Raw genomic sequence first — 17,474 nt, 5'->3', positions numbered from 1 at the left:
GGTACGACCTCCTCCTTTCCCCAACGCAGGGAGTATGCGAGGCAAAGCCATACTCGTGGGAGAACTCTCCAAGTCCATAGTGAGCAGGGTGCGGATTCTCCCGGTATTTCCACCCACTCACCCTCCATTTCCACCAGATTCACCCTCCTTTCCCACCCAACCACCCTCCATCCCCACCCTTCCCACCCACTCACTCCCATTCCCACCCACTTACCCCCCATCCTCACCCTCTCACCCTCCATCCCCCCCAACTCACTCTTGTCCCATCCATTCACCCTCCATCCCCCACCCCCACTAGGTCCTTTCCAGCCTCCCCCTCCATAAAACTGTGTGCCCTGAAAGATCGCTCCTCGCCTCAGGGACTCCTCCCTCCACTTGTCCGCTGTGTCTGCCCAGACTTGGTGCTGCGGAGATCCATCCTCAAGCAAACACCAGCGTACTTGTAGGCCGTTCTCCTGGGCTGCAGTCTTCTCCTGTCTCTGTCTCCTCTTCTGATGCCTCTTCCTCAGGAGGTGGCCGTCACCCACAACTTCACAATGGCATTTCCCCTCAGAGCATCGATCCTCCGTCTGCTGCGGCAGCTACCAGGTCACTTCCCTCTTGGCCCGTGCAGGTACCCCTCCTGTGCCCTGGGCCACAGACTGCATGGCACTGCTGTCTCTACCAAAAGCAGGGAACCGCTGCTATCCAGGACCTGTGGAAAATTAGGCTTGATTTAAATGAATGTTTCCATACCAATTATAAGCTCCTTAGGGCAGGAAATTTTGTTCAACTCTCTGTCCCCTTGAGACCCTGCTTGATAAATGGCTCATGGCAAGTACTCTTACCGTGGAATTTGATTTCCAGGCTTTTCTGAATGACTCAGGATTTTACCTCCAGAAGCAAAGCTTCTGAACACACATTTTGTAGGCGGGTCTTTGCGGAAACATTTTCACTCCCTCCCCTGTCCTCTGTAGCGGAGAACTCTGACATCTCAGAACATGGTCGCTTCTCTCTTTCCTGCTCAAAGGAGCTGTTTACAAAGTGTGGGGTAGAGTTAGGAAACCCAGGAGGAATGGCAGAGCGCTCCGCCTGCGGCTGCAGCCCTGAGGGCAGGAGTGGGGCTGCTGTCGGCCCCCAGAGAGAGTGCTCGCCGCCCTTGGTCCCCCGTGTCTGAGCTGTGCTGTTGGTAAGGACTGCAGCCAACCCCCAGTGACCTGGCAGGAGAAGATACGTGTCCTGCCCTTCTGCTAGGACCACCAGCATCGGCCAGACCTAACCAACGACGTGGAGTCTCCACGCAGTCTATAAAAACCAGCTCCCATGGCCTGGGACAGGGCGAAGAGTCAGTCTGGAAGGGAGAACTGAAGACAACTGGCACTGCTACCGCGCTGAGATGCCTCGGGGACTTGTCTTACTCGCTGCCAAGCACTTGGCCCCTGCATCAAATGGCCCCCAAGCTGTGGCCTTTTAAAATATGTGTGTCCACTTCTCACAGTTTCCTCTCTCTTCATGCATATGAAAATAAAACTGTTTTATGTATCTAGGACTTAGATTCCGGACTGCTGGTGATTGTCTTTCTGTGCCCTTTGCAGGCGCACGCAACATAACTCCTTTAGCCACTTCTATTAAGAAGCAAAAAAGACGGAAATTTTACATCTTCTGTCTCCCTATGACAACAGAAGAAAGCCTAGAAAAAATATATAATTTTGAAACCCTTTTGCAGTTTGTCCTATAGGAGCAGGGCGACTGAAGAAGAACCAGCTACGCCTCCTAATTGAATTATGTTCACTTTTTAAAGATGGATCTATTAACAGCATAAACAGCAGATTGAACAGCATAAAAGCTCACGGGCGTAAAACAGCAAGCATGTATTTTCTGCTGGGGTCTGCATGTCATCTAAGGGGGCTGTGGCTCCAGTCACCTCTGCTCACATCCCAGGCTTCGGGGCAGTAGCCAGGCTGGAGGCAGAGGTCAGAAGTTCCCCGAGGGGTGAGTGGAAACTCTGCCATCCTGCTTCACGCATGGCCTCGACAAGCCCAGCTCCCATGGGGCAGGAAGCACACTCCTTCCATGGCGGTAGGTGAGATGGGAGAATGTTCTGTCACACAAGGTCAGTAGCTCCATGCCTGCCCTTTTCCTCCATCTTATGCCCCTGGAACTCATAGCGATAGAAGTTACAGCTGCAGAAAGAGTTCACAACACAGTCACCAAAGGCCCAGATCCAGAAATGGATTCTATACATACCCTGAAGGCTCAGGATTTATAAATCCACAAATAGATTCAATATTCATGTCCTGAAGGGTCTGTTTGTAGAAATCTATTTGACTTACGTTTTGAAATTGATAGAGATGTTCTCCTGCCACTCTACAGAGTTGTCAATTTCATCGACTGGTGTTTTTGGCCATTGCCCTATTCTTGCCTTCGTTTTGATTCTGTATTCCTTCCTTTCTTTTAAGCTCACTCAGTCCCCCAATTCCTAAAAGTCGGCCATTTTCACAGTACTTGGAAAGGCAGCCAGAGCAACCTGAGAGCTTCATAAAAGGAGGAGATCCAGAAGGCAAGGCCCCTTGAGTGAGGCAGGATGTGGGGCCTGGATAGGAAGCCAGAGCTCCACAAATCAGCCCCCACATTCCTTCTTTCCTGCGCCCTTTCCTTTTCAGCATAGAGAAGAGGTTTTGGAAGAACAGCCAAGGGCCTGTTAGGAAGGGCTTGGAGAAGAAAAACCCTCAGCAGTGGCCTCTGGGGAGGGCCTGATACCCGTGAAATGTCTCATTCTGTTCATGTCTCCAAATGGCCAGAGGATGGGTTAACCCATGAAATTGTTGGGCAGAACAATGACTTGTCTGGTTTTCCATATGACATTCTGCCATACCAAGCAGGGATTTTCACATTCCTTCTGAGCCCTTTCCTGAGTCACTGTCAAGCTAATGCTGCTGACACTAAGTAGGATTTTTGAAGCACCAAGAAAGAATTTTACTTGAAAACTCAAGTCTGCTTGCTCTCCTTAACACAGGCTGTTATAACAGCAAAAACCACAATTACTTTTACACCAACTTAATACTCAGCTGTCCTCCTAGATTTGATTCTATTTTGCATAGGATCTGGGATGGCCAACTGTCCTGCCTTCCCCAGGATGGAGGGATTTCCTGGCTTATGAGATTTTAGTGCCAAAACTGGATGGTCACAGGCCAGTTGGGATGGTTGGTCACCCTAATACCAGTTAGCCATATTCAGCCTTTCTACTTTCGTATTAGTCATCATGTCAGAAAAGAAAGACAGTACTTCCTGGTTAAAAAAATCTGAAAGGCAACACAAGCTTACCTAAGTTAGCTCCTACACCACCAAACCCCAACCCCCCAACTGCCATCAGTCCTGCAAAATATCAATTTGACTAATATCCCACTTGCTAATCAGGACTACCAAAGTCTATATAATAGTTAACTTCAAGCTATAGCAATGCCAGGAGTGATCCTACTCTAAAGTCAAAGCTATCATCCAGATTTTCAGTTAACATCTCTCAGGGAGGAAATCTTCCATGGAAAAATACCATGGAAAAATCCACTACTTTGACCGCACAGATACATTCATTATGGCACAACCATAATTACAACATTGCCTGTCAGGGTTTCCATTATAAATGGGATCTGAATCTTGGTGGAACACAATTCTTTCCAGCTGGAGTGAACCATGGACAGGTTTTCAGCCCGTTGGGGATTTTTCTGATTTGTTTACAAATTGGCAAGGCTGGGGTTGGGGGAAGGGAAAGAGGAGGAAGATGAGATTGGGAACAGAATAAACTATATGGAATTTTGTTCTTAGTGTGCCCTTTAAACTGAAATTAGAGAACACACACAAACAAAAAAACAAACAACCAAGACCAATTAAGGATATCTTTCAGACCCTAAAGTGTTAGATTCAAAGGGACGCTTTGTCTTTAAGTTACTTTAAAAGATAGAGCATTTAGAGAAAAGAAGGGAGATTTGTTCTTTCTTCGTCTTTGTTGTTGTTGTTGTTGTTGTTGTTTGTTTCTTTTTTTTTCTTATACCTGAAGTTTGGCCAAGTACTGAAGACATGAACTTTTTTGGCTCACTGTGCCTTTGAGGGCAAAGCAAATAACTGAGGAAAGAGACATGGGATGTGAGACCTGGGTTCTCTTCCAGGCTCTTTTTCCAGCTAATTCTGTGACCAAAGATAAATGACCTAATCTTTCTGAGACTCAGTTTCCTTTTCTGTAAAACAGGGATATTGATCATTGGTCTGGCTAGGTCATGGAATTCCCATGCATATCCACAAAGGCAATGGACGTGAGCTGTGCAACCCATGTGGTAGGAGCCTCCTTTTGGCTTTTCTGGTTTCTCAAGCTGAGTCCCCCAGGTCCCTCCTGAGAGGATGGAGTCATCGTCTGCAGTCAGGGGTCGGTTGTTGACTGGGACCCGGGAAGAAGGGCGGCACCTGTACCCCCTGTCCTCCCTCCCCGATACAGCCTCACCTGGTTCACCCCAAAGGCAAATGCACACTGCACCCTGAGGAGGGTCGAGCTTGCTTTTGTTGATAGTTTTACAGTAATTATGCCAAAGCCATAAAATCATCTAAGGAGATCTTGCCTTCATCTGGTGACCTTGGAGGCTTCACAAGGGCAAAAACCTCATCCATGGAATGTGAGATCCCTGTCTTCTCCTCTTACCCCTAGAACTTCTAGGAACAGTGAAGAAAAAGGGATCAATCTTAGTTGTTAGTTTTGTTGTTGTTGTTTTTTTGTTTGTTTATTTTGTAGATGGAGTCTTGCTCTGTCACCCAGGCTGTAGTGCAGTGAAATGATCTCGGCTCACTGCAACCTCCACCTCCCGGGTTCGTGATTCTCCTGCCTCAGCCTCCCGAGTAGCTGAGACTACAGGCACCTGCCACCACGCCCAGTTAATTTTTGTATTTTTAGTAGAGACAGGGTTTCACCACTTTGGCCAGGCTGGCCTCGAACTCCTGATCTCAAATGGATCTGCCTGCCTCAGCCATCCAAAGTGCTGGGATTACAGGCGTGAGCCACCGTGAGTGGCCTGTTTGTTTGTTTTAAGTAACAGCCCTTGCAGAATGAATGATAAAGTTCCAGTTAGATCATCAGACCCAATGTTCCATTCTCAAATGTCTTAAGAGTTTTGAGGTCAATACACATATATTTTTTGCTCCAGCAGTGGGGAGTCATGTGACAAACCTGAATAATGGAGTTAGGTGGACAAAAGCCTAAGGTGAATTTCGTAAGGTTATTAAAAACGTTCAGGATTTGTAGTCATTTATTTTCAGTGACTGTCAGCGAAAAGCTTACTCTGGCTTAGTTTTGACTTAGTCTTGAAATAAATGTTCCACAGCCACCTTCTCTCACTTAATTCACGGTAACATTGAGCCATAATTCTACATTGCAAAAAGCCATTCTTTGTGGAGATCATCATCACACTGACATCCTGTTGACTCTCATAATAAAGCCGTTCTGCGGTGAGCTAGTGAAATAGGTGTGTGTGACGGAGTTCAGCGTATTTCACGTTCAGGCTTGGCTATAGGAGCGGCTGGGGCTGCAAGCTCACTAATTCTCAGCCCAGGGGAATGGTGGGACTGATCCTGTACTTAGAGCCGCTCCCAGGCTGGAACCTGGGCTCCCCGGCGTGGCCACCAGGTGGCACTGGCGCCCTCCCTCGCGAACCCAGGCTCCTGCTCTCGTCCTTTCAAGCACAAGCTTGGAGGCCTGATTTTCAATCAGTTGCTTTCAAACGCACAAACGCCAGTAAGGACCCCACCAAGGGGCTTGTGAAAAGCTTAGCAGTGCAGGACATTTTGCATTTTCCCAGCAAGTTGCCGGCCTGCCCTGGTCGGAGTGCTGTGTGTCGGGGTTTATGAAGATCATTAGGTGTTCAGATGCAGTTACCAACTTTCAATAAGAAGGAATACGACAGCTTTTCATTTGCAACAGCAGGTGCCGTTAAAGGCGAAGTCAGCATTGACGAAGCATCCAGGGCTCTCTGCTTGTTCATCCACGGGCGGGTAGTTACTGTGGGGATGGACATGTCAGCCTCCAGTTGCTGTTGTCATTAAGAAAAATAAGGTCACCTTCTGTGTCTCTTCAGGGACAGTGAGTTCTGGAACGGGCCACCAGGGCCGCCCATGTTCAGCTCTAAATTCCATAGATCTAGAAAGTGCTTTTCATTTCTGTGAAATGCCCCTCTCAGACACTGGGACGTTACTCAATGCTAAAAAGAAATGAGCCGTCAAGCCATGAAAAGACAAGGAGGAAATTTAAACACATGTTACTAAGTGAAAGAAGCCAATCTGAAAAGGCTGCATACTGTACAATTCCAACTTAGGACATTCTAGAAAAGGCAGAGCTATGGAGACAGGAAAAAGAGCAGTGGCTGCCCAGGGGTTCGGGATGAGGGAGGGTGAATAGTTGGAGCACAGAGGATTCTTAGGACAGTGAAAGCCCCCTGTCTGGCACTGTAGCCAGGGATGGATGGCATGGTACATGTGTCAGACCCATAGAACGTGCAACCCCAGAGTGAGCCGTACTGGAAACGATAGACTCTGGGTGATGGTGATGTGTCTGTGCAGGTTCACGGACTGTAACAAATGCACCACTCTGGGCCAGGCACGGTGGCTCACGCCTGTAATCCCAACACTTTGGGAGGCCGAGGTGGGCAGATCACCTGAGGACAGGAGTTCGAGCCCAGCCTGGCCAACATGGCAAAACCCCGTCTCTACTAAAAATACAAAAAAAAAAAAAAAAATTAGCCGGTCGTGATAGCAGGCGCCTGTAATCCCAGCTACTCCAGAGACTGAGGCAGGAAAATCGCTTGAACCCGAGAGGCGGAGGTTGCAGTGAGCTGAGATTACCCACTACACTCCAGCCTGGGCCTCAGAGCAAGAGTCCATTTCAAAAAAACCACAAAAAACAAAAAACAAATGCAACACTCTGGTGATAACAGGGGAGGCTCAGGAGAGATGGGAGATCTCTGTACCTTCCTACTTTGTCTAAACCTATAGCTTCTTTAAAAATTGAAATCTATTTTTAAAATTGTTAATTATGCTGTCTCAGCCATAGACCAAAGCCTGTTCTTATCCAGTGAAACTACATGCATCAAGGCCTGTACCTAGTGCTAGAAATACGAGGTCCAGCTCTTGAGCCCAGTGGAAGAAAGTTGCACAATAGCCCAGTATCCCCTTCCCACGGGCTGCTGCGAGGGTCTGCGAGGCCCACCCACGATCCCACCAGCACAGCTGTAGCCCGTGACTGGTGCTCTGCATGTGTTTGCTCCAATCCTGTGGGTTTGTCTGAAGAGGACCCTGGCTGAGTAGGGTGAAATGAGAAGGGCTCCCAGGTTTTCCGGCCACCCTCCTTGGCGGGGCATCTCTCTCCAATCTACTCTTGTGATGTACATCAGCATTAAGGTGAAATCAACCTGCTCTGTGCCTGACCAGGTATGTGACTTTAGCAACTTACTTAACTTTCCTGGGTGAAGTTTCCCTCTCTCTAAGATGAAGGTGATAACAATGGCCCGTGCCATAAGCTTGTGTGCAGGATTGAGTGAGGGGAGACCCACAAAGCTTCTAGCAGTAACTGGCCCAGATTAAAAGCACAACGTGAGTGAACATTATTTTTCCAGTTGGCAGGCATGTGGGGAAAGGTGAGTGAGCCACGAGTTTACTTCCTTTGTGACTACGTGTAAGTGTACATCTTTCCTCAAAAGCACTTGCAGACCCCACTCAGCAGCCTTGCTCTGCCGTGTGCTCCCCGGGAGGGGCTTGACCCACAACAGGGGGAGGAACCAAACCAAGCTTCCTTCGCCCCTCACAGGACTGCCTGTCAACCCTTTTGGCAAGAATGCTCAGATTTTCGCAAAGCAAATGTGAAACTCCCACGAGGTCTCCTTGGGTCAAAGGTAAACAGAAAGTCTTAGAATTTTTCTTTAGAAAAATAAAAGGTTCCCGTTTTTTTCTGGTTCAGAGAGTTCCTGGCATGCTTCTTCTTGTTTTTCTTCATACTTAGGGATGGCAGAAATGATACATGGCCTCCCCACAATTGAGGGGTGCTCTCCAGTGGACCATGATATATTTACTGAGAAATTTTTAATAAGTAAACCACAGACTTGAACCCATGCACCCTTATAAACCAGCCCGTTCTCATGGGGAGAGTTCAGGAGTTTTTATGGAGCAATACTATGTTCTCATGAGAATTTTATTAGAAATCAGAGACTTGAGATGCATCAAGCAGGAAATTTATGAGGTTACATGGGAACCATCCTTTCATTTTGTCATTCTGTGTTAAATTACTTCTTTGTATTCTGTTGATTTACTTTGTAAATTTTAGTTGTGAACATTGTTCTGAATTTCTCAGCAAATTCAAGCCAGCTAATTATTGATTTCTTGAACTTTCCACTTTTATCCTTCAAATAAGATAAATAATTGATAGTCTAGACCCCAAATCTATGGGAAACACAGATAACTCACGAAAAACGTGGCCAAGAAGATCTTTCCACAACATCAAGAAATAAACAAGAAGCTTAGTGGAAAACACTTTTAGAACCACCGACAATTCTTTATACCTCTAACTTTTCCACTTAATAGTTTCTTCAAATTTTTTAAGTTGTTTTGCGAAGTACCCAGCTAAAATTTTACTCGCCAAAATAACCTGTTGTTTATCATCATATAACCCAACTTGGAAAATAGCCCAAACCCAGAATAGATGTTTGTACCGGTGAAGTGGAGAGGAAGTGCTCTAAACAAGTTTTTTCTCTGGGCTTGTTCCAACATCTCATTAGTTGTCTGTGTTAATGGTGTGAGGAAAGACGCCAGGCCAGGCTGGCCTTGGCTAGCATGGAGAAAGTGAGAGAGCCACACAGGAACCAGCCTTCTATTAACCAGCTGACCCCATTGCCACTATTTGAGCTCAATTCCTGGGTAAAGTCCCAAAATTAGGTAATTTTTCTTCATCTCTAAATTTAATTCTTACATTGGAACCGTGTATTTTTCCAGCTGAATTCTGGCTTTGGGGGTTTAAGTTTGCATGGCTGCCACCATGAGCTAGTTGGTTGGTTTTAACCTTTTCTACCCATCATCCAAAAGCTCCTAGCCATCTACTTTGGAAAAAAAATTGTAGTAAAACAAGGCAAGAAGGCACCCTAGTTGCCAGGCTTCACATTTCTTGGTACCAAAGACTGGTACTGGCTGTCCTGCCCAAAGTCAGCTCTTCTTTGGACTAATAGAATTTGGTCATCCCTCCAAAAGCAAATTGAAGAATCATTGTCACCGTTAACTAACCTTTTCTAAGTATTTCCCATGTGCCAGGCTCTATGCTGCTAATGAGCATTTACAACTCAAAACAACTCCATGAAGCAGGTGCTCTTGTTCTCCCCATTTCACAGATGAGAAGCTTGAGGCTCAGAGAGTTAACCGCAGCCTCCATGATCACATAGTGGACTTGGCTCGTACTCACCAGGCTGTGTCCGGAGTCTTCAGGGAAGGGCATCAACCCAGGCAGTGGGAGCAGACAGGAAAGAAAAGCTTCTGTCCTCAAGAAGCCCATGCTCTAACTTCAGGGATCCTGAGAACAAGGCCGGTGCTCAGATCCCAGTGACTGCCTCGTAGGACACTGTCACTGTGTGGGGAACAAGTGCCCTGGGTGGCAAACAAGCTGATGGAAAGATGTCAACGTCCTAGGTGATCAGGGAAATGCAAACTAAGCCATGAGATACCACTGCACACCTAGTAGACTGGCCAGAACCCTGAACGCTGTCCACAGCAGATGAAGGGGAGGCTGTGGAGCAACAGGACTCTCACTCATTGCTGCTAGGCACATAAAATGGTGCAGATGCTTTGGGAGAGAGTTTGGCAGTTTCTTGCAAAACTAGGGTGGAGTGGTGCATGCCTGTAGTCTAAGCCACACAGGAGGCTCAGGCAGGAGGATCACTTGAGCCCAGGAGTTTGAGGCTGTAGTGTGCAATGATTGCAACTGTGAAGAACCACTGCACGCCTGCCTGGTGTCTGTTAAACACACACACACACTAAACTAAACACTCTCACCATATGTTCAAGCTTGTGCTCCTTGATATTTACCCAAAGGAGTTGAAAATTTAGGTGCACACAGAAACCTGCACACAGATGTTTGACGCAGCTTTACTCATGGTTGCCAAAACTTGGAAACAACTCAGGTGCCCTTCAGTCAGTGAGTGGATAAATACACTGTAGTACATCCAGACAATGGGATTTGTGTTTTTGTTTGTTTTTGAGATGGAGTTTCACTCTTGTTGCCCAGGCTGGAATGCAATGGCATGGTCTCGGCTCACTGCAACCTGCACCTCCCAGGTTTAAGCAATTCTCCTGCCTCAGCCTCCCAAGTAGCTGGGATTACAGGTGGCTGCCACCATGCCCGGCCGATTTTTATATTTTTATTAGAGATGGGGTTTCACCATGTTGGCCAGGCTGGTCTCGAACTCTTGACCTCAAGTGATCCTCCTGCCTCAGCATCCCAAAGTGCTAGGATTACAGGTGTGAGCCACCGCGCCCGGCCCAGACCATGGGGTATTATTCAGTACTAAAAGAAATGAACTGTCAAGCCATGAAAAGACATGGAGGAAACTCACTACAGGTTACTAAGTAAAAGAAGCCAGTCCGAAAAGGCTATCTGCTGTATGGTTCCAACTCTATGACACTCTGGAAAAGGCAAAGCTATGGAGACAGAAAAAAGACCAGTGGTTGCCAGGGCTTAGTGGGGAGGGACGGATGAACACAGGACTTTTAGGGCTGTGAAACTAGTCTGCATGATACTGTAATGTTTGGTCCATGTCGTTACACATTTGTCCATACCCACAGAGTGCACAACATCAAGACTGAGCCCTAAGGTAAACTGGACTTGGGTCATGATGACAGGTCAATGGATGTTCATCAGTTGTAACAAATGCACCACTCTGGTGGGGGAGGTTCCAGGGGGTGCAGGGAGTCTATGGGAACTCTCTGTACCTTCCTTTCCATTTTGCTATGACCCTAAAAATGCTATTAAAAAAAAAGTATTAGGCCAGGTGCAGTATCTCACGCCTGTAATCCCAGCACATTCGGAGGCTGAGGTAGGCGGACCACCTGAGGTCAGGCGTTCGAGACTAGCCTGGCCAACATGGTGAAACCCTGTCTCTACTAAAAATACAGAAATTAGCTGGGCATAATGGCGCCTGCCTGTAATCCCAGCTACCCAGGAGGCTGAGGCAGGAGGATCGCTTGAACCTGGGAGGCAGAGGTTACAGTGAGCCAAGATCACACCACTGCACTCCAGCCTGGGTGACAGAGCAAGACTCAGTATCAAAAAAATAAAAAAGAATTGTTTTAAAACCCTAAAACAGCAAAATGTTGCCCTGAGCTTAGGAAATATTCATCCCAGCACTTCTGGAGCAGACTGCTTTAAAACTGGGCTGCACCATCTTAACAACACAAAATCCAATCAAAACCACACATCCTACTCATTGGTGTGAAGCACACATTCCATCCTGTGAGGACAGTGTTGATTAGGAGATGGAGGACAAGGAAGGCTTCCTGGTGGAGGAGGCTCTGCGGCAGGACTTGAGGCATGTGGGTGAGTGTCTGGCTCTGGGCATGACACAGATGCAATGCCAGGGGCATGGACAGGGGGCTTTCACTTGGCCTGTAGTCTTTGCCCTGGGATTTTGCCTCTAGATTCTCCCCAACGGCTGCCCTCTTGTTCCTGAGAATTGTTACATTGGTTTTCCTCCACCTCAAGGCAAGTGTTTTGGTGACAGGCCAAGGAAAATACCCACTGAATACAAAGCAGGCTCCTAGAATATGCCCATAGAGCACCATAGCAAATGCTCTGTCTCACCAGTGCCGCACCACAGCAGCCTGCCTTGGTGGCGCCTGACATCCCGGGTGCCGGGGCATATGGCAGTGCCACATTGCCAGGGGGTTCAGCCTCTGTGGGGCTGCTGGAAAGGACAGACAGGCCTGGCGGTCCTCCTCCAGCCCCAAGTTGGGACATTTCCAGCCACCACACACCAAGAAGAATCTTCCAGCCCTGGGAACAACCCCAGTCCCTGGGGTGAGCTCCAGAAGGCAGCTGCCTTGATGCTAGAGGCAGGAAGGCGTGGGCCGCCCAGGAGCGGGGGCCCCTCAGTGCTATCAGAGGAAAACATGAGTCCAGAGGACCCTGACTTAGCTCAAGCCTCCCCCAGCATCCAAATCCCAGCTGGTTGGATGGCTGTGGTCCTGCAAGATGAAGGAAATTACACCTATCACCTGAGATTCCAAACAGGCACCCCTGGTTGGGCTGACTGCCAGCCAGTCCCCGAGGCCTGTGTTACAAGCTGGGAAGGTGACCTCCAAGGTGGGGCCCTGCCCCACCTTCCCCGGTGTGATGGACTGAATATTTGTGCCCCCAGATTCATCTGCTGAAATCCTAACTCCCAGTGTTTGGTCTCAGGAAGTGGGGCCTGGGGAGGTGATACAGTCATGAGGGTGGAGCCCTCCTCAGTGGCGTTAGTGCCCTTATAAAGGGGGCTAACAGTGAGAAAATGAAGCAGGGAGAAGATCCCATCTGTCATTAAGGAGACAGGTCATCACAGACACGGAATTTGCCAGTGCCTGGATCTTGGACTTCCAGCCTCCAGAATGGTGAGAAATTTCTATGGTTTATTGGCCGCCCAGTCTGTGGCACTTTGTGACAGCAGCCGGGGTGGACGAAGACACAATGTCTCCTTTTTTTTTTTTTTTTCAGACGGCGTCTCGCCCTGTCACCCAGGCTGGAGTGCAGTGGCGTGATCTCAGCTCACTGCAACCTCCGCCTCCCAGGTTCAAGTGATTCTCCTGTCTCAGCCTCCTGAGTAGCTGGGACTACAGGCATGTGCCACCGCATCCGGCTATTTTTTTTTTTTTTTTTAAAGTAGAGACGGGGTTTCACCATGTTGTTGGCCAGGCTGGTCTCGAACTCCTGACCTCAGGTGATCCGCCTGCCTTGGCCTCCCAAAGTGCTGGGATTACAGGTGTGAGCCACTGTACCCAGCCCCGTTTCCTGCTATTAACAGTTGCCGTCTTTGGCGGTTACTCTGCTGAACGCCTCCCAGGGTGCATCTTTTTATTTTCCTGAAGAGAGTTCTGAAACATCTGAAAAGGGTACGGCGAAGCCAGAGCAAAGGGGTTGAGCAGAGGAGCAATCGTCTCCTTTCCTCAGGGAAAAATGATGACTCAGGATCAGCAGCCATTGCCTCAGATGACCGGGATATTCCAAATGGGGATGGAGCCTTCAGACTCTGCCCTCCCACCTCAGAAGATCAAGCAGAATGTAGGAGCACACAGGTCAAAGCCATCGGGCCTGGAATCTCTGAGCCTAATCAAAATGGAAAACAGCTTCATCTCGGAGTGAGGCGCAGAAAAGCTGGCCAGAGTCCAGGTAGATGACGGAGCCCTCAGCGCTGAAAATCAACCCATCTTTTCAGCTGTGTTCCTGCTCCAAAAGGAACTAGCATTTGAGCACGTATAGCAGCGGGTTTTAAATCTGCTAAAACGTGAGCTCCTGGAGAGCAGGGTCCTCACCCGCCCTGCACCCCACTGTATTCCCAAGTCTGAGTTTGTTTTATGTTGTGCTAACAGGATACCACAGACTGGGTAATTTATAAAGAACAGAAATGTATTGCTAAGGCTGGGAAGTCCACGATCAAGGCCGTAGCAGGTTCGGTCTCAAATGAGGCTGCACCCTCCAGAGGGGAGGAAGACTGTGTCCTCAGGTGGTGAGGACAGGAGGGCCTGTCCTCATGCTGGGCCAAGCCTCTTCTAGAAGGGCCTTAATCCCACTCACGAGGGAGCATCCCTCACGGCCTAATCACCTCTGAAAGCCTCGCCTCTCAACACCATGCCATTGGCAACACCTGAATTTTGGAGGTGACACATTCTAACTGTTGCACCCCAGGACTTAGAGTAGTGCTTGGAACATCACGTGTACTCAATACATGCTTAGTAAATACTGTTTATGCCTTTGTCTCTGCAATGAAGTGATAACAAGGCCTCAGCTCCTCCTCTTTAGTCATAATGAGCCCAAAGTGAGGAGCACTCCCAGAGAGCGTGGCAGGAGAATAGGGAATTAGAGGAACGGGGCTCAGCAGGTGCAGCCAGTTTGTAGAAGCAGGAGAGCAGCAGGTGCAGCTTATAGGCCATAAGCTCTCCATTCTGAGTGGGGCTCTTCATGCTTTTCTGGAAATGCTTGATGCATTGGCCCTCAATTCCTCATGTGTTCCCCATGGCATTTGCCCCACACAGTGTCCTCTGTGCTTTCCCTGAAACTCCCGCTTAGCTGGGAAGATGGAGCTCCTTTAACGCCCCACATTTCTCATTCACTTCCCTGTCTCCTGTCTCCTGCTCCCACAAACACCCATCTCCCTGCCCCAGCACCTTCAACCCTCCCTGCATCCTCCCTCACTTCCTCCATGGTGAACCCCACCTCACTTTCTAGATGCTTCCCCCAAGACTCCAAACATCTCTGAGGGTCCACCAGGAAGAAATGGCTCTTGGGACCCTCCTCAAGCCAAAGCCACCTTTCTCTCCCTTTCCTGCCTCTTCACCAATTCCAACTCCACCCCTTCCCTTGGCCTTCATCCTCAGGGCTCTCCCCAAACAGCCAGTGACCTCCAGTTGACCCAGAATAGGTTTGATCTAGAAGAAACCCCAGAGGCATCCAATCCAACCCCCACCCCCACCCCCTTTAAGGTTGACGGAGCTGGAGGGGACACGACCTGCCCGAAATTGCAGGAGTTAGGCCAGGCTCAGGATCAGGACACTGATCTCCTTTTTCATGTTCAGAGCTCTCTCAGCCCCTAGACAGCTTTTTCATCCCAGGAACACTGACCAGAGAGTTCCTCTTACGATGCCATCAAATGCCCCTGCCCAGGCTCACCAAACTCTTGGCAGAGCTGGCCTCCACTGTCCAAGCTCCCCCATCCTCTCCTGTCTCTCTGAGTCTCCTGCTCTGGCTGATCTTCTCCCCAACCCTCAAGATGCTGCCCTCTGCCCACTGACTCCTCCCTCAGCCAGCACATTCCAACCCATCACTGTATCGATGACGGCATTGATATCATCACCCACTGACTCCTCCCTCAGCCAGCGCATTCCAGCCCATCACTGTATCAATGAGGCCACTGATATCATCGCTCCTTCTCCTCTGCAATCCAAGGTGCGGTGCCAGTTCTCTGTGGTTCATTTTCTAGGCTTTGCTGTTGATATTCAAAGCCAAGCTCAAGCAATATCTTGTAGCATTTTGGCAATAATTTTTCTTTTCTTTTTTTATGAAACTTGGGGTCTAACTATGTTGCTTAAGCTGGTCTTGAACTCTTGGGTCAAGTGATTCTCCCACCTCAGCCTCCCAAGCAGGTGGAATTACAGGTGTGAGCCACCGCACCTGGCCATTTCTGCAATAATTGTGAAATCAGAGTCTACAGAAAGACTCCTTGCTCCTTGAATAGTAGGAGAAAGAGTAGAGGCAAAAGATTTTTAAATGATTTACTATCCAATTATTAGTTTGCTACTTGTAAATATTTTCATAATTTCCTTTAAACAATATCTACTTTTCTTTCTAGAGGACAGATTCAGTAATCCTCTTCAAATTCTTTTTTTTTTTTTTGAGATGGAGTCTCACTCTGCCACCCAGGCTGGAGTACAGTGGCACGATCTTGGCTCACCACAATCTCCACCTCCCAGGTTCATGCAATTCTCCTGCCTCAGCCTCCTGAGTAGCTGGGATTACAGGTTCATGGCACCACACCTGCCTAATTTTTGTATTTTTAGTAGAGAAAGAGTTTTGCCATGTTGATCAAGTTGGTCTCGAACTCCCGATCTCAGGTGATCTGCCCCACCGCCCACCTCGGCCTCCCAAAGTGCTGGGATTACAGGAGTGAGCCACCGCACCTGGCCCCTCATCAAATTCTTTAGCCTCCTAAAGGAATTCTTGAGTTAAAGCACCCCTGTTGGGTTTTGTGCCAGACACTGGATGCAGTAGAATCTACTTTACAATTAGCGTCAAGATTCTTGTGCCCGCCGAATCAGTAGCACATTTTTTAAAAAAGCAAATTCTCTTTTCATGAGAGTGACTTCTGTCTGGATGTAGCACAGCTACTAATGACATAACACGTGGCTAGCCTGTGTCCGGAGAAGCTAGTCAGAGAAATCTTTTTCTTTCTTTTCTTTCCCAAATATCTCCAAGTTGGTCCTTGTGCAGAAAAGGGAAAAAGCAACTTTGGGACCTGTTCACTGCATCATAACGAGAGATAACTATAGCACTTTGTGCAATAGTGTCTAATGATGTTATTTAAAATGCCATATTTGTAAGATTTAGCCACTTTCAAGGTACTTTTTCATCATGCTTTTGCCATTTCACAGAAAGACACTATTTTGAAAATTTACATAATATCTATGAATGCAGGTGGAAAATGAAATGCATCATTGAGCAGTCCTTCAAGAAGGACAGAGCACTCAATGTGAAGGAAAACCCATGATTCTGAGTCAAGCAGGCTTGCTGCTTGAGCACCTACCTCTGGTCAGGGATCCGTGGCTCCATCTCTCCCTCCACACGGTGGGTCTGATGCTAGCATCTGTCTTGCAGGGAGCTTGTAAGCAGTTTTCAGATCATATAAGTAAAATGCCCACCATGGCATTTGCCATACTAGACTCTAAGTACATATTAGTTTCAAGAAAAGAGAAAGAAACTAAACTGAAATACTATAGCTGTTGATAAAAGAGAAACTTCAGCTGAATTAAATTTAAAGTTTAATTGAGCAATGATTGATTTGAGAATTGGGCAGCCCCCAGAATCACAGCAGGTTCACAGAGACTCCAGCACAGCCAGGTGGTGGAAGAAGATTTATAGACAAAAAGGGTGGGGGGGAGAAATGATGTACAGAAATTAGAAGTGAAGTATAGAACAGCTGGATTGGTTACAGCTCGGCATATGCCTTATTTGAACACAGTTTGAACACTCAGCAGTGTATGGTTGGTTGAGTATAGCCGCTGGGGTTGGCCAAGACTTAGCTATTGTTGGAGGTGCACACTACCAGGTTATGTTTTCAATTTTGTCTGCCTATTAAGCTAGGTTACAGTTCATCCACGAGGACTCAAATATAGAAGTACGGAGTCTTTCTCAGGCCATATTTAGTTTGCTTTCACACAGTTAACGTGCTGCTGGATGTTAGTCTCTTCCCCTCTCTAGATTGTCAGCTCGTTTACCCATCTCCACATCCCCACACTCACTGCATGGTAGATCCTCAGGTTCGAGCTACCACTTATGGCCCTTTGTACAAGTCAGAAAGTCTTCCCTTTGTGGGTGGATTTGAGCTCCCCAGACACCTGCTGCAAAACACAGCTCACACAAAGTGCGCAGTGGCCCCTGACTCTTGCAGTCTCACTTAGCTTATAAGAATGCTCGATGTTAATGCTCACTCAATCCCTTCCACGGATCTGCCCATTCAGTCCTC

The sequence above is a fragment of the Pongo abelii genome, chromosome 7 (genome assembly GCF_028885655.2).
Source record: "Pongo abelii isolate AG06213 chromosome 7, NHGRI_mPonAbe1-v2.0_pri, whole genome shotgun sequence".
Lineage (NCBI taxonomy): Eukaryota > Metazoa > Chordata > Mammalia > Primates > Hominidae > Pongo > Pongo abelii.
Note: the sequence above shows the minus strand (reverse complement) of the source record.